General features: G+C 39.7%; 1 long non-coding RNA gene across 2 annotated transcripts in view; it reads right to left on the reverse strand.

The window, feature by feature from the left end:
• LOC125457408 (uncharacterized) overlaps positions 1–24,528 on the reverse strand; it is a 107,547-nt gene that overhangs the window by 41,369 nt on the left and 41,650 nt on the right. For both annotated transcript variants that reach the window (XR_007248621.1, XR_009446663.1), the window contains exon 2: positions 17,839–17,943. This is a non-coding gene — a long non-coding RNA (uncharacterized LOC125457408). The remainder of the gene's footprint in view (positions 1–17,838; positions 17,944–24,528) is intronic.

Consider the following 24,528-nt stretch of genomic DNA (forward strand, 5'->3'; position numbering starts at 1 on the left):
TTTTACTTGCTCTTAAGACTGCGGTCATCCAAGGCGAGAAACTGAATTTTTCTGCATTTAATTTCTTTAACATTTTACTTGTTCTTAAGACTGCCTTAACAGTAACATGTTTCATCATAGCACTTAGTTCCAATACATCATGATGAACATCAGGTCTCATCTGAATACGTTACCAGTTTAACTGTCCAATCACAAGTCTTAAGCAGGCTATTTTCTTTCCTGGATATAAAATAACTTTTCTTTGCAGAACTGGGTAGATTTATTGGGATGTGACAATTTCCTCACTTTCCCAGGAAGACTGTGTATCCTAATTTATTCTGCTTAATATCTAAGGTTTTGTATTTGTAGCCCACAAGGGCTGACTTCCAGCCCAAATTTCCTATTTTCATTTTAATCATCTATGTGTGAAAGGAGATTTTGTTTCTGCTAATGCTTCAGCAAAGCTACAGCAACATAACGATAATGGATCCAAAAGAGCCCACCCTCAAGATAAAGCAAACCTTCTCTTTAGTTATTTTACTGCATTTTCAATTAATCACACCTAAATAATAGTTTATCATATTAATAAATATCAGTACCATGCATATAGCTTTTTAATGTGCCTGAATGGAAAGATTTTGCAATTGTCATGCCAATGGATCAGAACCCTAAAGTACTATGGTATTTTAAACTTTTAACTTTTAACTCCCAAACTGATTTTTAAAGAAATCTGCTGCAGCTAAAAAAAAAGTTAATGCTAATGTAAATGCAGTTTCTGTTGGCAAAGTTCAGTGCAGACCCCATGAGACAGTGTACCTGGGAAGGATCAGGGAACCTTCAAACAGTGAGAGAACTGTAATGGGAAGAGATAATACAAGGGCCGACAATCTACACCCTCTCAGCAGAAAGCCACCTCTTGTAGAATGTTTGTCTTTTTGAGGTCTAGGAACATTTACAAAAAGGGTTTAAACCTGATTACAACATTAGTCTGTGAGCCTTACCGGCCTATGATCTGATAGCATGGACCAGTATGCTGTTAGGGCCACATCTGTGAGAACAGCATTGTAAGCACCCCTGCACTGCAGGTAAGGTATAAGAAGAACACTTGCACATACTGAGTGCTGCCAGTCAGCACTGCTATGAGGAATCATGACAATACTGACAATCAATAGACAAAGCCAAGAATCTCAAAATTGAACGTCCAACTATCAACAGCAATGGTACTAGTAACATCCACTGTAATGGCTGCAAAATTCAACTGTCTCCTTCCACACACTATCCAGATATTCATATCTCATTTTTTCACAAATTTCATATTTTAAACTCATCTCTTATTTTGAATCTATGTATATGTGCATTGCATTACTCTTTCTTTGTGTGTTTAATGATTAGTAAATTGAGTTATTTTGTCAATTCAAGAAAGACTGCTTAAATTGGCTCTTTCTAAAGCATAAATTCAAGTGTCCAGGAGAAAGATATCCACAAGGGAAGGAATTCCTTTTAAAATTAAACTTGTTGCGACCAATCAGGAATGTGGATGAATAAACAATGGGAGGCAGTTTAACCCTTCACACTCGGAAGCTTAACAGTTTGAGGTATCTCATTTAGAATTGTAACAAATTGGAAGACTTTGCTCGGGTCTAATCAGAACACAATAATTGACAAACTTCAATGTTCACAAGGTGCTATGACTATATTTGTCCAATAAAAAATGTTTCATATTTGCTTAACCCTAATAAAGGAATATGGGTAAAATATCAGTAGAAGCTTTAGTATTTACTCTTTTGTTTCCACCCAAAACATTAAAGTCTTCCGTATTTTGGTCCTTTCAGGAGCATAATGAGCATGAATTTAAAGGAAAATAAATATATATTTTATGCGAACGTAATTCACACCTTTCTTTGATGTAAATGAATGCAAGGCATTATACTGTGATTTATTTGAGCATCTCGACATCATGTGACTGCTCCTCCAAATTGAAATGTGGAGGAGATTATCATCATGTTGATTGGATATTAATCATTACTGACATAACACAGAAAAAGAATTAAACAGGAGGACAGCAGAAACAAAAACTGAAATTGCTTCAAAAACTTAGCAGCTTTGGCAGCATTTGCTGGGAGAAAGCAGAATTAATGGGGTGACTGCATGATCTTTATTAAACACACTGGATTTTCTTTCCATTGATTTTATTTTAGATAATACATCCACCTTACAAAGTTACTGTCTGTGCTCCATCCAGGTAATAGCTAATGTCTAGGTGATAAACAGAACAGCTTCCTCCTGTAAGTTTCTGATTTACTTTGATAGAACTGTTTCTGTAGTGTGCAAGATAACAGACTCAAGGTGTGAGTGTCTCTTCACAACACGATTTCCTACGGTTAAAAGTCAAGCATTTTGAATTTTCAATTTGAACCAATGATTGTTACTTTACTCAGGAAAATTGTACATATGGAAGAACTGAAAAATTGGAGAACACAGGAATAAAACCAAACAGTGAAAGAAGCCAAATAGTGAAAGAAACCAAATGAAACAGAATCATGATTTATTCAATAGAGAGTTATATGTAACAAGAAAGCCTTTACCAGTAGAAGGCAGCCAAAGCAATATATTATCTGTAGCCTGAGAACATGATGGTGAAATAGATTGATTCATTATATGAATAAACTCATTTTGTCCTATATGGAGGATTGCTCACAGATATTAAATGTTAATTATATTCGTTTAGTCAATAAAATGTTTGAGAATTACTTTAAAGAATCAAAACAATAAGCTTATAGTGCTAATGATATAATGCTGCCATTATTTTGATGTTGTTTTAGTACGTTTCAAACTGCTGCATACAAATATATGCATTAGGAGCAAGAGTAGAAGTATGAACCTGAAATGTTTCAGGGAGATGAAAATTGTAGACAGTATTCTGGAAGAGATCTCACTAATGCTTTACAGAACCATTTCAAAACATCTTCACTTTTACATTGTCTTCCACCTGAAGCAAAAAAAAACATTCCATTTGCCATCCGTATAACTTTCTGTATTTATACCATTACCTTTTGTGATATGTGTACCCAAACCTGCTAGAACAGACTAGAAGAGATAGCAGGAACTGCCGACGCTGGAGATTCTGAGATAACAAGGTGTAGAACTGGATGAACGCAGCAGGCCAAGCAGCATCAGAGGATCTGGAAGGCTCCCTGATGCTGCTTGGCCTGCTGTCCTTATCCAGCTCTGCACCATGTTATCTTAGAACAGACTAGAACACAAGTTGCACACTATTGCAAGATTTGAAGACGCCACAGCATAGTGTTCCAAATATGAATGTTGTAAGATTGGTATTTTTGGAAGAAGTTCAGATGCAGATAGAAAGGCTGCTGGGTGCAGAGAGAGGCTGCTTAAAAGGTCTGCTTTGGTATTGTGGGACTTCATTTATAATAATATAATATTATGGATGTGAGTTTGCTCGCTGAGCTGGAAGGTTAGTTTTCAGACGTTTCGTCACCATTCTAGGTAACATCATCAGTGAGCCTCCGATGAAGCGCTGGTGTTATGTCCCGCTTTCTATTTATCTGGTTAGGTTTCCTTGGGTTTTTGATGTCATTTCCTGTGTCACCAACCCAAGGAAACCTAACCAGATAAATAGAAAGCGGGACGTAACACTAGCGCTTCGTCGGAGGCTCACTGATAATGTTACCTAGAATGGTGATGAAACGTCTGAAAACAAACCTTCCAGCTCAGCGAGCAAACTCACATCCAGAATCTCAACCTGAGCTACAAATCTTCTCAAAACTCGCTAATATAATATTATATTATAATAAAAACAGAAAAGCCCTCCAGCCCTGACTCCTCACATTCCATGCATTCTAATACACTGCCAAAACCTCATCCATTCCTCCAAATGTTCTTGCCTGCACCCATGGTCTTCATGCCCTGAAGCCAAGCTTGGCCCACACATCTACACGCCTAACGTGAATCTCTCATGTTCCCCACACACAATATTCACCCATACACTCCATATGACACCTCATGTACACCAGGCCAAACTATGTTTCCCACTCAAAATCTATGAGCCTTCATTCCCTCAGGATAGGCTGTGACGCCTCCATACCCACTTATTCATTATACACCAAATAGAAGCAATGAATGCCATAGGGACTGTAATAATTCTTTAAAATTTCTTTCATTGATAACTTCCAAGTTTCTGTTAAAAACCCTCTTCACTATATGTATGCCATTCATCCAGATTCTTAAAAGCATCAATTGTCGAAACTGCAACCACTTGAAATCCCTTAACCTTGTGTAAATCAACATTGTGAAATTCCAGTAGTGATCGGAGAACCAGAGCTGTCACTAAAATAATGTTTTCCTTAGTGCTCATGTGTTTCAAAACAGTAATAGATTTCTGGCCTCAGTCAAAAATACATAATGAGACTAAGCTGAGAGCATAGACGTCCGTTACTCTCTCGGAACACCTGAAGTCTGCTTGATTTAACACTGGTGAGATGGCATCTGAAGCATTTTGTGTAATTCTGGTCCCTTTGCCAAAGGAAGGATACAGTTGTCACAGACAGAATGCAGTGGACATTCATCAGACTGATTCCTGTTCTGATGCGGTTGTTTTCTGATGAAAATTTCCCAAAACATCCAGAGTTTAGAAGAATGAAAGGCAATCACATTGAAACTCAGAAAATTTTTATAGGACTAAACCAGTTTAATAAAAAAAAATCTCCTGGCTGTGAGGTGTGGAACCAGAGTACAGTACAAAATCTCAAATAAAAAGGCAAGCCCTTGGGCTAATATGAGAAAGCGTTCTTCATTTGTATGGTTGTGGAAACTCAATCATTCATGAAGTTAAATACAGAGCTCAATAGCTTTCTAGATACTGATTACATTCTGAGATGTGAAGATAAGCTGGAAATATGGCATTCAGCCATGACCAAGAATGGAGGAACAGGAACAAGGAGTTGAATAGCTTACTCTTACTGTGAATTAGAATTAGAATCCCTACAGTGTGGAAGCAGGCCCTTCGGCCCAACAAGTTCACACCAAACCCCAGTGCATCCCGCCCAGACCCATTCCCCCTACAACCCACCTAAGCTACACAGCCTGAATATTATGGGCAATTTACCACGGCCAATTCACCTAACCTGCACATCTTTGGACTGTGGAAGGAAACCGGAGCACCTGGAGGAAACCCACGCAGACATGGGCAGAATGTACAAGCTCCAAATAGACAGAACACCCAAGGTTGGAATCGAACTTGGGCCTCTGGTGCTGTGAGGCAGCAGTGCTAACCACCGTGCCACTGTGCTGCACCAAATATTCATTGTCTCTACATGGTGTATCGTGGGTGAATGAGCATAAAAGCACCATAGCATGGCATGATATGGTGTTGGTATGAGATGCTGACAAATGTATATAGGGGCATTACTTGGCATGGGAGCATCTGCAGGCACTTTTTAATCACCTTTCAAAAGGCTCCCTTAACCAGGGCTCACGCAATGCCTTCGTAGCTGAAATCAGAATCTATTTCCGGCTTTACTTAGCTGACGTCTTCCTGTCATCATCAATAACGTTATGGAGAGAGACATCCGCCCACTCACGTAATCTACCCGCAAGTGACTCTGTTTTTCTGGGAGAAGCTGAGCTAATTTACAGTGTTGTATTTCAGTAAGAATCACAGTCCTGACACAAAGGAAAACAATGGCAGGTAGGAAGACTGCTGCTGCTGGAATAGCTGCAAACACAACATAGTTTACAGAGGGAAAGGGTGACAGACAGAGCTGCAGTAGCAGTTAAACAGTGAATAATGATTGAAGAGAGGGGGCACATCTGTAATAACTGAGCACCTAAGGTTCACAGAAGCTTTATCAGAAGGAATGAAGGCTTGTTATCAACCAATAATGATATTGTCTGATCGTGGCAAAATATGCACTGTCTACTTTTGAATTCCATTATCTGATTTTAATATCTGGGTCTTCCATGGGCTAAAATGATTTTAAAAAGGACAAAGATTGAGTTGAAGTGACTACAGCAATAAGCTAGCGACATGTTAGTCAAGCCTTGTGAAACTAATGCAAGATAAATAAAGACAATGTCAACTGAAATTAACACTTTGAAGAAACTTTGGGTGTTCTGTCTATTTGGAGCTTGCACATTCTGCCCATGTCTGCATGGGTTTCCTCCAGGTGCTCCGGTTTCCTCCCACAGCCCAAAGATGTGCAGGTTAGGTGCATTGGCCATGCTAAATTGCCCATATTGTTCATATCCTGCGAATGAAAAACTTTGAAGAAACATTGAAACTCATGTCTGTATTTTTAATTTACAACCTTATGTATTGGTGATGCAAGAATCACCCGCAAGTTATTTATCTTGGAAAACAATGAGCCCAGATGCAGGATTTCACGAATGAACTATATTTCAAGGAGCTGCTTTTGAAGAGCAGCAGCATGAAAGATTGACTTGTTAGTAAAACTGAAAAAGGCTTGCTCACTTTCGCTCCCTTTCGCTCCCTGTCTTCTTTCATTCTCTCTCAAAAGACACAACTTCATGATAAAACAATTTGGAAACAGATCCATCCACGGAAAACTTGAAGATATCTGTAATATTTATTATTTTCTGTAAGATTTGCTGAGGATACAGGATGCCAATTCAACAACTGTGATCTCAGGTTAAAACCTAACAGCGTAAGGAAACCCTAAGGAAATTTGTATTGCATATTACTTTATATTCTTTTTATGCTGGGCGCACTCCCCTTTATTGAACTTTATAGCTGAGTTTGTGTGTACATTTTTTGTCAGGTTTTTACTGTTTTTCTGAGGTCTGACAAGTAACAGAATTGCTTTTTCTGTCACACAACAAAACCATGTAAATTGGTGCTTTGTTTAGTTCTGGTGAATTAGCAAATTATGTTCTTATTTGAGTAAGGTACAGTTGCATGCTAGAAGAATTTGAAATCTTCATTGTGGCAAACCGAGGTTGGGCAGAGGAGTTAGATAGATGGGAGCCAAACATTCTTTCCTCATCTGGTCGTAAAAATATCTAGAAAGTGCCCAGCCAATTAGTTGAGTGAGAGGTGAAACAGGTAATCACTGATACATTCACTAACTATTCAGCACTGGAAGAAAGTTAATTAACTCATCAGGCAAGCCAAGTTAGACAAATGTACCATTTCAAAAGCAGCCATATATAAGACATGGATATTGGCCAACGCATGGACACAAAATCTGGACTTCAGCTGTGGAATCATAATGATGGCTAATGACATCAAGCCAACATTTTATGGAGTAAAAGCAACAGTAGAAACATTTGGCATGGTGACTGGGGAAAATTTCTACTAATTGCAGTCATATCCAGCACAAAAGAAGGTAGGTATGGTTGTTGGGGATCATTCATCCTGACTTTGGAAATCATTCAGGAGCACCTTAGAGTAAATATGTTCTAATCAACCTGTTCAGTAATGTTATTATGCATCTCCAGAGCATATAGGACCTTAATCCAGGCCACCTGCTTCAAAGGTAATGACGCTACCACTGTACCACAAGACCACCCAAGATCCTCAGGCTGGTGTTCTAAGTGGAACAATTTTCAGCTATTTCATCAAAGTTCTTCCTTCACTTGTAAGGTCAGAAGTGGGAAAGATTGCTGATCATTGTACAATGGTCGACCCAATTCACAGCTCCTTAAATACTGAAGCAGTTCATTTCCAAAAGAGAAGAAGTCAGACAATGCTTAGCTTGGGCTAACAAGTGACTAGTAACATTCACACCACATAAGTGCCAAGCAATGCCCATCCCTAACAGGAAAGAAACTAACCACCTCCTCTTTGTATTAAATGGCATTATCATTACTTAATCTCCGACTATCAACTTCTGGGAACGGGGGGCTACCATTGACCAGAAGCTGAAATGGACTGGCAACATAAACAACAAAAACAGAAGTTGCCAGAAAATCTCAGCAGGTCTGGCATCATCTGTGGAGAAAAATAGAATTAACATTTTTGGCCCAGTGACCTGAAATATAAATATTCTGACCATAAGACCATGTTAGTGGTTAGGTATCCTGAAATGAATAACTCACGTCCTTATTCCCCCTGTGTGTCTACCATTTACGTGACATAACTCCAGAATACAGAAAAAAATATTCCCACTGGCCTGAACGAGTGCAGCTACAGCAATGCCCAAGATTCTAAACACAATCTTCTGCAAAATCAGATCTCTTTACTGCCACCCATTCACATCCTTCGACATTCACTCGCCCTACCCTCAATGCACTGTAGTAGAAAATATACCATCTACAAGATGCACTGCAGCAACTCACTAAGTTGCTTTGGCAGCATCTTCTAAATCTAAGATCTCAATTAGCTAAAAAGACAAGGGTAGCAGAGGGATATGAAAAAAAAACACCTCCTGCAAGCTTCCCTCTGATCTACCAATGAGCTGAATTATGATTCTTTCAATGCCACTGATCAAAATTCTCAAACTCCTTTCCAACAGCACAATTAATGTAAATTCCCCTCCATGGACAGCAGCAGTTTAAGAAGACAGCTCGCCGCCTTCTTTTTAAGGGTAATTAGGGATAGACTGGAAATGCTGGCTCAGCCGGTGATGTTCATATCCTGCAAATGAATAAAAAAAGAAGTGGCCGCTAGAATTAACTTGCTTACAGACTGTATAGGATCATGTTGTGGAGAAAGACAAATCAGACACTGATCACCGCAAGAATTTTTCACTCTCGCACGTGCACAAAAGGATAGACAAGCAATTTAAATAGTTCAATCTCCTCTTTCATACCAACTTATTTCTGGCTACAGTCTGAGAACACAATACTTCCTTGGGACTACATTGAAGTATCAGCCTTGAGTTTTGTGTTCAAGTCTTTGAACATAGAATCATTTAACTCCAAGGCAAATGCTGCACGCTGAGTCACAAGTGACACCAGTAGTAGGAAGACTGGGGGAAACATTTTTCTGTGGGGCTGGATGGACCAAAATTGCATCTTCCAGACCCACATTGAAGGTTTCTGTCACTCTGTCACCATCTCTTCAATACCTCTCTCACAGGACAACCCGAAAATCCCCTGGGCATTTACTTGCAAGCTGTCAGGTGGTTAACACAATCTTCCTAATGCATTGCTCATCTTCGTGCCTGGAATAGCAATGTTGGGTAAATAACTATATTTTCACTCCCCTACCACCACTCCCGCACAACTCCTCCTATTTGTCCAAAAGTATTGAAATCTTTAAATCAAACACTCTTGTGCCTTTGCAAATGAGAAACATGGGCAACCAAGTGGAAATAACTGTAATAGGTTCTGTTGCATCTATTCCTTTGGCTTTGGGAAACTTCAGCCTTCCTGCTCCTCTGATGCTGCTTGGCCTTCTATGTTCATCCAGTTCTACACCTGTTACCCCATCCTGCAATGCATATCCTTTTATTTTTTCAGGTACTGCATGCTTATAGAAAGGAAGAACTGATGAACATTTTGGCAGCTTGAGAGAAAATGCTTCACAATTGTATGAAGTCAAATGGTGACAGATTGAATGTTGAGGTAATATTTACACACTTTTATAATAGTTTTTGACAGAAATACATATTACAGACATTGCCCTCCTAAGATAATCACCATTGTTGCAGTTTATACTATTTACAGGAGCATAAGTGAATTCCCAGCTAATGGCTAACATCTGTGTACAATAAAATACATTTACTCTACAATTTGTACATTTCTTCAACCTGATCCATTGACTCCATTATGATATTTGCTTGCTTCAGTAAAGAATAAAAGCTACATTTATATTGTGTCTTTTGCAACACCCCAAAGTGCTTCACAGCCAATGAAGTATTTGGGAGCTGTGGTCACTGTGTAACAGGAAAAGTACCAATGAGTGGGTCCAGTTTCCAACTTTTCATATAAGCAGAACATGTGGTTGCTCAGTATACTCCTTGCCTGAAATGATATAAATGGAAGACTCAGCAACTTCATTATTGTTAAGTTATGTAGAATGAAACAAGCCACTAAATTTCCGAAGACACTGCTGAGTGAACAAGGAGAATACTGAGATACAGGCTATTAGACTGGATGGGATTGAGGTTCACAAGGAGGAGGTGTTAGCAATTCTGGAAGGTGTGAAAATAGATAAGTCCCCTGGGCTGGATTGGATATATCCTAGGATTCTCTGGGAGGCTAGGGAGGGGATTGCAGAACCCTTTGGCTTTGATTTTTATGTCATCATTATCTTTAGGAATAGTGCCAGAAGACTGGAGGATGGCAAATGTTGTCCCCTTGTTCAAGAAGGGGAGGAGGGACAATCCTGGTAATTACAGACCAGTGAGCCTTACTTCAGTTGTGGGTAAAGTGCTGGAAAGGATCATAAGAGATAGGATTTATAATAATCTAGAAAGGAATAATTTGATTAGGGATAGTCAACACAGTTTTGTGAAGGGTAGGTCCTGCCTCACAAGCCTTATTGAGTTCTTTGAGAAGGTGACTAAGAACAAGAATGAGGGTAAAGCAGTTGATGTGGTGTATATGGATTTCAGTAAAGTGTTAGATAAGGTTCCCACGTTAGGCTATTGCATAAAATATGGAAGCATGGAATTGAGGGTGATTTAGCAGTTTGGATCAAAAATTGGCTAGTAAGAAGAAGACAGAGGGTGGTGGTTGATGGGGAATGTTCATCCTGGAGTTCAGCTATTAGTGGTATACTGCAAGGATCTGTTTTGGGGCCACTGCGTTTTGTCATTTGTATAAATGACCTGGATAAGGGCATAGAAGGATGGGTTAGTAAATTTGTAGTTGACACTAAAGTCGGTGGAGTTGTGGATAGCGCGGAAGGATGTTGCAGGTTACAGAGGGACATAGATAACTTGTAGAGATGGGCTGAGAGGGGGCAAATGGAGTTTAATGTGGAAAAGTGTGAGGTGATTCACAGTGCATGGAGTAACAGGAATACAGAGTACTGGGCTAATGGTAAGATTCTTGGTAGTGTGCATGAGCAGAGAGATCTCGGTGTCCATGTACATAGATCCCTGAAAGTTGCTACCCAGGTTGATAGGGTTGTTAAGAAGGCATATGGTGTGTTAGGTTTTATTGGTAGAGGGATTGAGTTTCAGAGCCATGAGGTCATGTTGCAGCTGTACAAAACTCTGGTGCAGCCACACTTGGAGTATTGCGTACAGTTCTGGTCGCTGCATTACAGGAAGGATGTGGAAGCATTGGAAAGGGTGCGGAGGAGATTTACCAGGATGTTGCCTGGTATGGAGGGAAGGTCTTATGAGGAAAGGCTGAGGGACTTGAGGTCGTTTTTGTAAGAGAGAGAATGTTAAGAGGTGACCTAATAGAGACATACAAGTTGATCAGAGGATTAGATAGGGTGGACAGTGAGAGCGTGTTTCCTTGGATGGAGATGGCAGGCACGAGGGGACATAGCTTTAAATTGAGGGGTGATAGATATAGGACAGATAATCGAGGTAGGTTCTTTACTCTGGGAGTAATAAGGGTGTGGAATGTCCGGCCTGCAACAGTCGTAGACTTGCCAAGTTCAAGGGCATTTAAATGGTCATTGGATAAACATATGGATAATAAAGGAATTGTGTAGGTTAGATGGGCTTCAGTTTGGTTTTACAGGCCGGCGCAACACTAAGAGCCGAAGGGCCTGTACTGCGCTCTAGTGTCCTATGATCTATGTTCTAACTCTCCTGGAGAATTTCCCTTAATTTGTTCAGTCATGTATTAACTTCAATAATATGCTGCCCATGCCAACGAACTGGGCATGGGCAGTCAGTTGGAAGTAGGCAAGCTATTTTTAAAGCCTACATGACAAAGTAAAGGAAGAGCTTCATTCAAGTAGTGTCCTGTTGGTTAGTGGCAGCCCCCTAAGATACCACCCTATCTCTTTATTTGCACTTTCAGCCTGACAGACCTTGGTCCAGCCCTTACCACCTCTGTCCCTATGCTCGAGGATCTCTGTATGCTCTCTATACGCATTAAAAACATAGGCGTTTACCTTTATCTGGTAACCAAGATCGTTGTTTCAATAATGTAAAATAAAGAACTGCAGATGCTGAGATATGAAACAAAAACAGAAATTGCTGGCAAAATTCATCAGGTGTGGCAACATCTGTAGGAAGAAAGCAGAGTTAACTTTTCACCCGAATGATGAAGAGTCTCCGGATGCAAAACGGTAACTATGATTTATTTGTACCTCACCCTGCAGCTCTGGCAACATTCACTGCTGAGATCTAGCACTGCCAGTCAATCAGATTAACCAGCAGCTCTTGAAGGTAGGTTTTCTTTTCAGACCTAACATCAGTGGCGGGTGAGTTGTTGGAGGGGATGCTGAGGGACAGATTTACATGCATTTGGAAGAACAAGAATTGATGAGGGATAGCCAACATGGAAATTCTGTCTCACTAAATTGATTGAGATTGTTGAGCAAGTGACAAACAACATTGATGAAAGCAGAGCAGCGGACATTGTCTTTTTGGATTTCTGCAAGACATTGTATCAAGGTTCTACATAGTAGACTGGTTAGCAAGGTTTGATCACATGGAGTCAAAATTGGACACAAAATTGACTTGAAGGAAGGTGACAGAGGGTGGTGGTGGAGGGTTGTTTGTTGGACTGGAGGCCTGTGACCAGCAGTGTGCTGCAAGGATCAGTGCTGGGTCCATTGCTTTCCTCTTTTATACAAATGATTTGGATGTGAATATAGGAGGTGTGATTAGTAAGTTTGCAGATGACACCAATATTGGTGGTGTAGTGAACAGTAAAAAAGATGATCTCAGAGGGTATAATGGGACTTTGACCAAATGGGCCAGTGGGCCGAGGAGTGGCAACGGGGTTTAATTTAAGTAAATGTGAGATATTGCATTTTGGTATGGCAAGCCAGATTAGGACTTATACAGTTAATGGTAGGCCTTAGGGAGGTTTGCCAAACAAAAAGACCTATGGGTGCAGGCGCATAATTTCTTGAAAGTGGAGTTGCAGGCAGGCAAGTGGTGAAGAAGGCATTCGGCATGCTTGCCTTCGTTGGTCAGTGCATGGAGTATAGAATGTCATGTTGCACTGTACAAGACATTGGTTAGGTCACTTTTAGAATACTGCATTCACCTCTGATCACCCTGCTATAGGAACGGTGTTGTTAAACTTGATAGGATTCCGAAAATATGTTGCTGGGATTGGAGGGCTTGAGCTTTATGGACAGGTTGAATAAGCTGGGGCTTTTTTCCTGGAGCATTGGAGGCTAAAGGGTAACCTTGTAGAGGTTTATAAAATCATGAGAGGTGAATAGCCAAGGCCTTTTCCTCTAAGGGGAGAAGAAAACTAGGTGTTTATGGTGAAAGGGGAACAACTTAAAAGGGACCTGAGGGCAAACATTTTCACGCAGATGGTGGTGCATGGATGGAACAAGTTGCCAAAGGAAGTGGTGGAGGTGGTTACAATTACATTATTGAAAAGGCATCTGGATGGGTATACGAGATAACAAAGTGTCAAGCTGAATGAACACAGCAGGCCAAGCAGCATCATAGGAGCAGGAAAGCTAATGTTTCAGCCCTAGACCCTTCTTCAGAACAAGTAGGAAGGGATCAGAGGGATATGGATCAAATGTTGGCAAATGGATAGATTAGTTTAGGATATCTGGTTGGCAATGGCAAGTTGGACTGAGAGGCTTGATACTGTGCTGTATTACATTATGACTCAATAACTTTAAGTGAGGAGTACAATTAGGCAACTGTAGCCCATTTTCAGCTCACTATGGCACAGCGTATGTTTCTTTCAGATATTCAGAGGTGGCTCACAGCCAACTTTTGTTTTTATTTGGGAAAAGGTACAAACAGGTCATCCTATCCACTTCCTAAACTCCACAAATTTCTACCCTTGACAATTATATTTGTCTGGTCCACAGTGTCCTGGGAAGAATCAGCCTCTGTGCCCAGATTTAAGCAAAAACAGGATCTATGACTGAAGCAATTAGTCCCAGCATTCTAATAGGTATTCTGCCATATTGTTATGGATGAGTACTGCTGTTATTTTTCATCTATTGGTGATTCACTGTCAATACTAGGATTTTCCTTATGAGCTTGTAAGTTTGGAAACTCCAGCAGTCCTTAGCAAGAGAAATGAGATCGGAGCTCCAATTACCTGGCATGGAGACTGCCCAGAGACTTCCAGTCAGAAGTCTCGTACTTTGTGTAAGACTTGGCAGCATAAAGGGACAATAGAGGAGGTGAACATATAGAGGGAAGACATTGGATCTCTGGGGAGCTGGGATATACTTGTATAAATTTGGGTCTTCCCCTGAGATAGAGGAACTTGTTGGTTTTGGATGTTCTGTAAGAGATGTGACATTAGTGAACAAGATGTGGAGCTGCTGCTGTTGGACTGGAGTAGACAAAGTGCTGCTTCTTCACGAGGTCACGTGATGAAGGAACAGTGTTCTGAAAGATTGTGGTTTCAAGTCAACCCATTGGACTATAGCCTGGTCTCATCTGTCTTCTGAATTGTTGAGCAAGAGGAAGTGTTGTTTGGTTAAGGAATCAAAATTTCCTACATTTGATCCTTAAAATGACAGAGGAAAAGGAGCAACTTGAAATGGAGTAAACTTGGGGAAAATTGAAGAGCATTTTGGGTTTTCATACTTATTTTAATGAAATATGTTTTTTTAACAGGAAAGAGCAAGTATAATGTGTGACTATTTAGTACATTTGATTACTAAAGCCTAATCATTAAAATGCAGCCTACCAGCAGACCTGATGGCCTATAAAAGGATCGAATGCGTTCCCTTTCCTTGGAGCGATCAAGCAAACATTCATGTTTCAGTTTGACAAACAAGATTGTGAATCTTCGTCAAACCCAGATTTTAAAATGTTGTTAACAAAATCATATTTCCAAAGAGTGTAGGAGCAATGCAGATTTCTGAAATTTGTGCCCTCGGACATTTCATCTCTCAGTAAATAAACAACTTCAACGGAGAAAGTGCTGTGTATTACATTTTATATACAATTTAAATCTCACAGGTAGACTTCATTTCTGGTTTATAGAGTTTGCTTATGGATTGTTATTTTGAAAGTTTTGTAAAAGAAAACACTGCAGACCCATATTTTTTTCTATGCAATGCAGCTGAACAAATAGCTGACACAATATTGTCAATATTAGTTCTGTGCTTGTTTTGACTGAATTTTGCTGCAGGTTTCATACCAAAGTTTAGGTTAGAGCTTTATCATTAAAGTAAGATGTTAAGTCATAGTTGAGTTGTAAAATACAAGACTATCATGTACATTACTTCAGAATATCTGAAGCAAGATGAAACATGCTGTCTATAATGTGTATTTCTTCAATAAAGAGAACGAGATGAAATGAACATCATTTGTAGTTATAAATCTTACCACTTTGCAAATTTTCCTTTTAGATTCTTGTAGTTGGAAAACATGTATACAATATCAATAGTAAATTGTTATCGGAATGGTCGCTATTTAATTAAATCACAAGTGATACACAGTGATACTAATGGTGAATGACAACACCTCCATATGTAGCCATTTTCTCTATTGGTTTGTTTTATTCGCCGTCTGGAAGCAGTGTCTGCAACCACATACCACAGTCAGAGTTATTTATTGATCTTTGGCATTTGTGTTCTAAGTAAAACAGATGTCTTTTTGGTTGATACAATCAAATACTACTTACATTTCCTTCTAATTAACATGAGAATTGCCTCCAGTATGAAGGCAATTCAACTGCTTTATGTGCATACTGTGAAGTTTAAATCTTATTTTTGCCTCTAGTGTTGCTTGAATTTTTTTTAAAAAGATGTAATTATAGTGTACTATTGAAGCCCACGTTGTTCATCTTTATATCTGTGGGGCTTTCTCTGTGACAGAGAAAATGGTGCCATTTTGTGTTTTCCTGAAGAATTGTATGCAATGCTGCTTGAACTAGATATAAATGTATTGGAAGATGATGTTACAAGGGTCAATTTTTGACATTCATTTTCAAAACTATCCCAGCAAACTCATAGAGCTTAAAATTCCTGAATGCCAAAATGTGCAATCAAGAAAGACATTTGCTGCTAAAATCCGAGAGGTCTGACAACATCAGATCTCCCAGGGTGAACAACTTCCATGGTGAAAGGAGAGTGTGAATCTCTCTCGAAGAAAGCCAGGTATGACAAAGGCGGCTGAAAAATTTGGGTATGGGATGGATCATGATGGCAACACTATATGAAGTGAAAGACTGAGCAGGCTCTCAGAAGAAAGAGCAAAGTAGCTATTACAGGAGAAAGTACACATCCAACGTCTCTGGGACTTCGTGCATTTGCTGTAAGATCTGTATCAGTTTAGGGAGTATTGGCATTGGTGGAGTATTACTTAAAAGAGTATGCTGATCATCATGATATGAAAATATTTTTGAAGCCACTGACGTGAACTATGGACAAAGATTAAATGGACTAAATCCCCTTTATTCACGTGACTGTATCTCTGCTCTTAAGGATAACAACACCACCTATTAATGCTGGAAAGAACATTTTCAACAATTCCTCAAGTATGAATCTGCAATAGCGACCAATGCTTGCCTGGTTATGGCCTGTGCCCTAAAATCTGTGGGTGAACCATCATTAATGGATAATCTGCAATAAGTAATCTATCAGGTGAAAAACAATGTTTCAGTGAAGATGGCACTCCAGTAGAGGGCATCAGAAATAACTGTAGAGGCCGATATCCCGTCACCAAGTCACCTTTTATTTACATGTGCAAACTGCATGGGCTCAAAGCAGTCAGCTCAAAGCCAACCCCTACAATGAGGAGGCCATCTTAATCTCCCGTTTATATCTATCACCCAGTTCTCCCTGATTGGCCCAGGTTAACAACCCCAATCAGTGATCTCACAGTCATATTAGATCCAACTTGCCCTCCTCCCAATCGTTACCACATCAAATCTGGGGGTAATTGTTCATATCAAAACTGAATGTCATCGTGCTATAAATCTGGGGTGAAAAATAACTCATTTCAATCAAATTTCAGGCACGTGACAACTGTGACCGTCTTTAATAAGGGGGATAGATCATATTGTGGGAACTAATGCAGTATTTCATTCTTGTGTAGTGCAGAGAAATTGCTGACATGTATTTTCTTGAATCACCTTCTTCTTAATACTGAGGAAATCCTTCCAGAGACATAATGAGGTTTTAGAAACCAGAGGAATCTTTGACATGATCATTGTTGTCAGACAAATCCAAGAAAAATGTAGAGAGCAACAATAGGAACTCTGGAATACGTTCTTTGAGATGACCACATCATCTGACCTTGTAAATTGAGGCATTATGTGGATTGTGCTCCAAAGATTTGGATGTCTTAAATTTCATCACAATTCTGCAATTATTGCTTGGGAGGTCTGAAATGGTCCACTCAACATTTGGACTGGGTCAAGCAAAGCTGTTTTAGTCTCCAGACTATTTTTGATCTCTTTGATACTGTTTGTTCACTTCAAACTACATCTGACTTCTGGTCTAGAGCTGGATGAACACAACAGGCCAAGCAGCATCATGATGCTGCTTGGCCTGCTGTGTTCATCCAGCTGTACATCGTTTTATCTCAGATTCTCCAGCATCTGCAGTTCCTACTATCTCTGATCTCTGGTGTTTGTATTAAACACAATGGATCCAAAATTCTTTAACTTCAGCCACTTCCCTGACCAAAATGAAACTAACTGCCATTGACATGCATTTCCTACTGTTGGCAGATAATTATAGTGCTGTTGCCCACCCCAGATCAGATTTGCAAGTCACTCTTGATCTCTTCAATTCAGCAAGCAATAAACTCGTCCAGGCTTTGAACATTTCCAAAGCAAATATATCAAACTTACCTGATTTGCCAAATTGTTCAGCACCCACATATGTTGAAGGAAGAGCTCTGGAACATGTTGAGTATTTTCCATAAATGGCCAGCTATCTTCCTCAAAATTTTGCCACTGTTGAGGAGATCAAATACCAGATTAGCTGTGTTAGTTCAATTTTCTACCAAACAAGACAAGAGAGTGACAGCAAAAACCCCTGCAAGTCAACAAAATTCAGAGGATTAGAAAAGGCTGTTTCTTGACATGTCATGTGAGCTGGGCTGCATATCAATGATAAAAAAAAGCACTGGAGAAATACATAATCAATGTCCCCCCTGCCATCCTCTGGGCTCAATGGGAGGAGCAAAGAAGAAATGCTAGTATCCTCTGGAAGCCTAATGCACCGGTATTGAGGCAAAACCCCCACAAAATCAACGTTAATGGAGTGAAACAAAAATAGAGATTGTTGGAAAAGCTCAGCAGGTCTGGACCATCTGTGAAGAGAAATTGGAGTTCTGAGAAAGCGTCATTAGCCCTGAAACATTAATCCTGATTTCTCTTCATAGATGCTGCCAGACCTGCCAAGCTTTTCCAGAAATCTCTATTTTTGTTTCTGATTTATAACATCTGCAGTTCTTTTGGTTTTTATAATGGACTGAACACTATGTCTGGATGACTGAAAGGCATTTTCCCACCGGATTTTGTTTTCTGAACTCTTGAATGGACAATGCTCCAGGGGATGACAAAGAAAGCTCTTCAAAGACTCTCTCGATCTCTCCTTGATGTGGGATATAATTGACATTAATAACTGCAATGAGTTTGTTACCAATTATTGAAAATGATGACAAGCTTTCCATCCTGTTGTATTACACTTTTAGTCACGATGGCTTAATAATGAGGTGAAGCAGCAGTAGTTAAAGAAAAAAAAGATATCAAATCCTGCACTCCAGATCTCACCACCTTAGGACCATTCTGATCCACTGGTGAGTTGAGAATCAATCTGTTTGTGAAGATCAATGGCAGAAATTCATGACCCTGAGTACAGCTTATCCTTGAATAAAAGACAGCTGCTGCTAATGCTGCTAATGATGACCACATTAAAAAGCCAGTGCAAATAGCAGCATAAGCATGCATAGAAGATTGTAACTGTAGTTGAGAGTGGAATCAATACAACCCATGAACCTGCTTTTAGTGTCAGGAAAAAAGTTAACGTACTTAAATGCCAGCAAAGATAAACGCTTTGCCATATAAATAATAAGGTGACTAATTGAATGATAGTGATACAATGACTATTCACTGGCAAAACAGTCAGACTTGGCATCACTTTACTTAATCTAGGCTGGCGAACTGTTGAAGATATCTCACCTCTCTCCATTGTCATGATCTTCAAGCATTCTATTGATCACTTTAATTTTCAACGTCCTTTCCTCACAAGTCCCTTCACACAGACTAAATAGTGATTTATCTCCCTTACAGGCTTTCCCATATGCTTATGGGGGCGGCATGGTGGCTCAGTGGTTAGCACTGCAGCCTCACAGCACCAGGGACCTGGGTTCGATTCCAGCCTCAGGCGACTATCTGTGCAGAGTTTGCACATTCTCCCTGTGTCTGCGTGGGTTTTCTCTGGGTGCTCCGGTTTCCTTCCACTGTCCAAAGATGTGCAGGTTAGGTGGATTGGCCATGCTAAATTGCCCGTAGTGTTCAGGGGTGTGTGGGTTATAGGGGGATGGGTCAGGGTGGGATGCTTCAAGGGGCGGTGTGGACTTGTCGGGCCGAAGGGCCTGTTTCCACACTGTAGGGAATCTAATCTTAAAAATCTGCCTCTCCACTTTTCATTTCTCTGACGAAACCCATTTGTTTGGCTACCTTTCGTAAACTCTGTTTTGGGTTTGGTGTCCATTTGAGCAGCTATGTGAGCTGGTTTGATATGTTTTACTGCATTAAAGTTGTTATTTACATGCTTGATATTGCTTAGATTCTCCTAGTAGTCATCATTACCCTGTGTCCTATTTGCATTGTCAGTTGAATAGCTAATGAATAGACTGCTTTTGGTACCTGAGGAGTCATGAATGGCGCTGAGCATGAGCAGTCATCAGTGAACGTCCTTTTGACCTTATAGTGGTGGAAATATCATTATTGAACGATCTGAAGATGGTTTGGCCAATGATACAACCTTGAAGAACTCTCAGTGATGGCTTGGAACAGATGCATCACTTCTCCAACAGCTAAAACTACCATTATTTGTGCCAGATATGACTCCAACTAGTATCCCTTTGATTCCCATTATGCAGTTTCGCAGTGATCCTCAATATCTCACTCTGTTGAATATAGACTTGATGTCTGTGCATTTACACATGTTTAATGTGGCTCCCTGCATTTGCATTCTATGCCACTATTGATTAAAACCTATTATTTTGCCTGATTTATTAATGACTCACTGAACATATCCTAATACCTTCAACAATCTGTTCACAAATGCACACGAATCCCTGTGCTCCTGTACCCCTTTCACAACCGTAGTCTCATATTTTTCTGTATTCATCCTGCCAAAAGGAATCACTTCCCATGTCTCTGGGTTAAATTATATTTGTTACTAGTCTTCCCATTCCATCAACTTGTGTCTGTCCTTATGAAGTTCTGCAGACTTCTTTCAAGCAGTAGCATGACCGAGGATGCCTTCCTTCCACAGCTGAGTTAAGAGTCCTTCCAGTTCAGTCAGGTTTGAGCTTGATTCAGTACTTCCTGGATCATCTGGACATCCTCATCAAACCTGTCTCAACATTTCCTGGGAGAAAAAAAAATTGGAGTCTCCTTGCAAGTACTATTTACGATGGCTTTAAGGTCAGACCGGTCATCGCAGACATTCTGTGGTGGCTGTCGCTTAACCCACAGCTCCACTGTGAGACATGGTCCTTGGCTCTTTCAATATTGGGCTTCCTGTGGTGGTAGGTGCCTGCAACACACTGGCTAGAGAGGTGGTAGAAACTGATATAACAGCAACATCTAAGAGGCATTTAAACAGGCAAATGAATGTACAGGGAAAAGAAGGATTTGAACCATGTGCAGGCAATAGGATTGGTTTAGAATGGCATCACAGGTGGTGCAGACATAATGGACCATAGGGCATGTTGCTGTGCGGTACTGTTATAATAGAACTATATGTATCTTTGCATATTTATGTCTTACCTTGCCAAATCCATGATCATTTTCCCTAAAGTCTCTCAGTTGTGTGTTCTCTTACATCATTGTTATGAGAAATGTTATGCATACAGTACCAGGCTTTTCCCCAGGGCAGGATTGACTGCCATAGGGGGTCATAGTTTTAAGGTGTTAGGAGGAAGATATAGAAGAGACGTCAGAGGGAGGCTCTTCACCCAGAGAGTCGTGAGCGCATGGAATAGTTTGCCAGTGTTAGTCGTGGAAGCAGAGTCATTAGTGACATTTAAGTGACTGCTGGACATGCACATGGGCAGCAGTGAATTGAGGGGAATGTAGGTTAGGTTATTTTATTTTTGGATTAGGATTATTCCACGGCACAACATCGTGGACTGAAGGGCCTGGACTGTGCTGTACTTTTCTATGTTCTATGTTCTATGTTAACCCATACAATGCAAACATACTCATGATCTAGAAGCTTCTTTCCCTTATGGCAGCAGGGCAGATAAGGACTACATCTTCTCCTCACAGAGTCTTTCAGGACATAAGCTGCCAAGTAGCACTTTGCTTCCATCTGTTCACAGGTTATTTCATATTATGGGAGTTTTTATTATTTTATGCAATTACAGACCTTTGCTGCCTTTTTCCGGTAGTGCATCTCTGTGCCAGGGTTTGAAAAATAAGTCATGTATGTCATTTATAGAAGAAGGAAAAGTTGCTAAATGTGAAAGCATTATAATACTTTGAGAACGAACATAGATTAAACTTGGCTGGGGAGATAGTGATGTAATGGTTTTGCCACTGAACTAGTAACCCATAGTTCTGGGCTAATGATCTATGGGCATGAATTTAAATTCAATTTACTAAATCTGGAATTGAAAGCTAGTCTCTGTAATGATGACTGTGAAACAATATTGGCTATTTTAAATGCCCTTCTGGTTCATCAAGGTCCTTTAGGGAAGGAAATATCTTCACTGTCTAGCCAACATATGACTGGAGACCTACAAGAATGTGATTAAGGCTTACCTGCTATCTGAAATAGACAGCTCACCATTGCTATCTCAAAGGTAACTACGGAGGGATAATAAATGCTGGTGCAGTCAGTGTTGCCCACACTCAATAAGTGAATAAAAATTTAGTGTAACAAGCTGCTCAGTTCAAAGGGAATTTGGGATGGTACTAATGACTGGCCGTGCCAATGATGCCCATATTTTGTGAAAGAAAGAAAACAAGATAAGTTACTTTAAGCATTCTTGTAGATGATCAACTTTTATGTGTCAAATAGTTTCTCATGAAAATCAGTTTCTGGTTAGTTTATTATTGTTATGACATTGAGACAGCAAAGCAGACCAAATTAGCCTCTCTCTTTCTGGATCACAACACAGTTAAATTAAAACATTCAATGACCCTCAGAATTGCTCAACTATTCCAAACCAAACTTTAAGAATAACAGGTATCAGACACCAAAGTTAACAATTTATTATTATGAGTGTAACATTGATAAGCAACAAGGCAATATACTTAATGACGATTATCTAAGTCTAAACCTCTTTAGCCAGAGCCCTCGCTCACACACCAATAGACAGGCAGACACATTTAAGGGACAGATTAAAAGGAAAAAAAACATAATGTTCAACAGTTTCAAAATGAGTACCAGGCTGTCATAAATCCTTGGTTAACGGAGTTGTTCATTGTAGCCAGCTCCTGTATCTTTTACCTGATAGAAGAGGACATAGGAGGTCATTATCAGGGTACAATGGATCTTTGATGATGTTGATCACCTTCCCATGGCAAAGAGCCGTGAAAATATAGTCCAATGAGTGGAAGGTTGGCTTCCATGATTGTCTGGGCTGTGCGTACCCCCTCCTGTCATTCTTTATGGTCCTGGGCCTCAAATAACGTAACCTGTATGCATCCACATCGTTTTTGGTCTGCGTATCTTTTGTTTGCGATGATTTGCCTGTGCCACTCTTAAAGTTTTTCACTGTATTTCAGTATATGTGACAACAAACCAATCAATCAATCAAGCAATTTGGGCCTCATAGAAAATGAGTTCCCTGATTGGGGCTATTAATCTGGCCCAATCAGGAAGACTTGACTGACATAAAAAAGTTAAGTACGAGGGACAAAAACACAAGTTGCTGGAAAAGCTCAGCAGGCCTGGCAACATCTATGCAGAGAAATCAGAGTAAATGTTTTGGGTTCAGTGACCCTTCCTCAGAACACGGATACTGACACTCTGTTGCCTGACTGTAAGTATGAGGCAGGATTTTTGTTAAGGGCTGTTCATGTGTGAATAAAGTGTGACTTGGTGATGAGATACCAGCCTCTATAGAACTATTTCATTCATGCTAAGTAAACTGTAGCTCTTCTTTGAATTCGAAATCACCAATTCATGCAAACTAGTCTATTAGCTTTCCGGGATTATTCACTCATTTCTTTCAGAGGGATATTTTCTTATTAGAGCAACTAACAAATCAACAACAGAAAACCAACGACAGAGGGCAAAACACAGCAGGCTGCCCGGGAGCCTCTTTCATAACACACTCACAGTTTCTAAACCCCTGTCAGAACTAGTTCACTACTTTTTCCTCTCTTTTACCAACATTCTCTGTGATTAGCTGGTTAGCACCAAATAGCCCTTGATCGATCAATTCAACATCCAAACAGTTGCCTGTCTTAAGCCTAGAACACCTTGGTGCTAAAACATCTAGAGCATTCTGAGGACTATAATCAACCTGAAACTATCTTTTCAGTCCAGTTCCATGAATGAAACCTAAGTTGTTTGGTCTCTCTTCCTTTCCATAATAAGCTGCTGCTCAAAGTTCAAAGTTTGATTCTCAGCTTCAGCTCACACTTCCAAATCAAAAATAAGAAAAGATAAAATAAAATAATGAAGTTCTCAACAGTATTTTGATGCAAAATGCAGAATCATCTGGCTAAGCACTGTTTGATAGTCTGTGTGGTCTTCATTAAAATAACAGTACATTTAAAAAATGTTTACTAGGGAAAAAAATAACTTCAGTGCATAGATGTCATTTGATCAATTGTTTCAATGACACACAGTGATCTCAAATACATTATATTACATAATAAATCTTTTCTCAGCCCTGCATATTATTACAATGTTTCATGGATTTCAAACTTTATTAAATTCCTTTTATCAGTTTAAACAATGTTCAACTTTGTCAGCAGCAGTGATACTTCCTGTAACACTGAAAAATATATCTGTTACAGTGGTATTTTTAAGTTAGTATACCACAAAAATTGCTAATAATAAACTCTATATTTAACTGTTTCAAAATGAGGAATTTCAGAATGTCACACAATATTTCAAATTGTGAATGACTGTGGTTCTTTACCTGAAAAGGTTGTATTTCTGTTTTCTCTGACAATACCTGCATCTACTCGACAATTTAGAAATTTGCCCAGCTATGTCCTATGCATCAAAAGCAGGACAAATCCAACCAACCAATTATATCCCTCCACCTACGCTCCATCATCAATAAAGTGATGAAAACGATTGTCAACCGTGCTATCAAGCAGCAATTCCAAATAAATAAT

This window comes from Stegostoma tigrinum, chromosome 14, assembly GCF_030684315.1.
Source record: "Stegostoma tigrinum isolate sSteTig4 chromosome 14, sSteTig4.hap1, whole genome shotgun sequence".
Classification (NCBI taxonomy): domain Eukaryota; kingdom Metazoa; phylum Chordata; class Chondrichthyes; order Orectolobiformes; family Stegostomatidae; genus Stegostoma; species Stegostoma tigrinum.